Source organism: Pseudochaenichthys georgianus, chromosome 5 (genome assembly GCF_902827115.2).
Source record: "Pseudochaenichthys georgianus chromosome 5, fPseGeo1.2, whole genome shotgun sequence".
In the NCBI taxonomy this organism is placed as follows: Eukaryota; Metazoa; Chordata; class Actinopteri; order Perciformes; family Channichthyidae; genus Pseudochaenichthys; species Pseudochaenichthys georgianus.
The window spans coordinates 40577763-40579152 of NC_047507.1; the positions used below are offsets into that span (position 1 = coordinate 40577763).

The 1390-nt window shown below is 39.2% G+C and overlaps 1 long non-coding RNA gene across 1 annotated transcript; it reads right to left on the bottom strand.

Moving 5' to 3' along the window:
* Positions 1–548: 548 nt before the first annotated feature.
* Positions 549–1145, bottom strand: LOC139433907 (uncharacterized). Its single transcript, XR_011643302.1, has 2 exons — positions 1041–1145; positions 549–686 (listed from the first exon to the last, which is right to left on the bottom strand). It is a non-coding gene; the product is annotated as an uncharacterized lncRNA (long non-coding RNA).
* Positions 1146–1390: the final 245 nt, after the last annotated feature.

Below are 1390 nucleotides of genomic sequence, written 5' to 3' on the forward strand. Positions count from 1 at the left end.
GAACCAAACCAACATAAAATGTGCTCACAGACAGGCCAGTTCTGTCTAATTTATCACAATTATTTTTGACATGAGATCTTATCATCCTAGTTTTGTATTTAGTTTCTAGATTTGTAAACAAATCCAGAACCTTTGAAATATGTTATTGAAAAAAGACCAAGAATAATATAAACTGTACCATATGTCCTTCTGTAGTCCATTTGTGGTTTGTCTTGACTCACCCCGGCTGATATATCACAAAATCCACTGTTTAAATTGTTCCCTATATTGCCCCTATGCCCCTGTAAGGTGTCCTTGGGTGTTATGAAAGGCGGCCCCCCCAACATAAATGTATTATTATTATTAAGAAGAACAACTTGGTGTGGTGTGGAGGGGATGTAGGAAGCAGGAGCAGGTGGGGAGAGATGGGGCTTCAAGGTTCAAGGTTATTTGTTTTAAATGTGTCTTGCACACAATAAAATAAAATACAGTATACCACAAAACCAATAAGACACACAGTGACACATGGCACACTAACAATCAATCATCGTCCAGCCTCAGCTTTGGTATTCTTTCACAACCATGTTATGGGTTTATTAGACTGAGCAAACATAAACATATGTGGTGATCCCACGGGTTCTTGTTTGCAGACAGCGGCGATTGGAGCATCCGTAGGCTGCACAAAAGTCCGGCATAGTCAGGTACTTCTGTAAACACAAAGCCAGCAAATTCCTGTATCATAATGCAAGATGTTTTTAACAAGCCAAACCACTTGGAACAAATCATGTGTAACTTAAGTTATGTTGAAAAGAAAGAGCAGTTCTGCCTCTCCCACTGGTGTAAAGTTGCTGGGTGAACTTTGTAATACTAGGTCTCAGTGACAGCCTCTTGTTATTAGCCAGCTAATAAATACAACCACATACACAAAGAAAAGCTGCAATTTCAACATGTCCAAGCATCCTGTATCATAGCCATGCTAATAATGTTTATAATAAACCAAACCGTTTGTAAATCAGTCAAGATTTCAGCGAGTTAAGAGTATTTTTGTGCAGATCACTCACCTTACAACAGCTACCATAACGCGAATCAGAGTAACTGTTGACTGTAGCAAGATGGCGGCCAGTCAGCTACGCTGGAAAATCTCCCATGAGCCATCTAGTGTTTATATATATCTATGCTTCCGCCCCCTCCTCAGAAGCAATCCAGACGATCAACCGGATCCTGTGTATAATTATTGCTGCTCCACTTTTCTGTTTTCTACAGGTCAGTACATAATGAAAATGATCGATGTTAACTTGTGTGAATTAGATATGATGTTGGAGATGTTTAGGAGAGTGTGTCAAAAGGTTTTGAGCATGTTTGACATAGTAACGGTATTTTAAAAATACTAAACTGTCGGCAACAATAGATG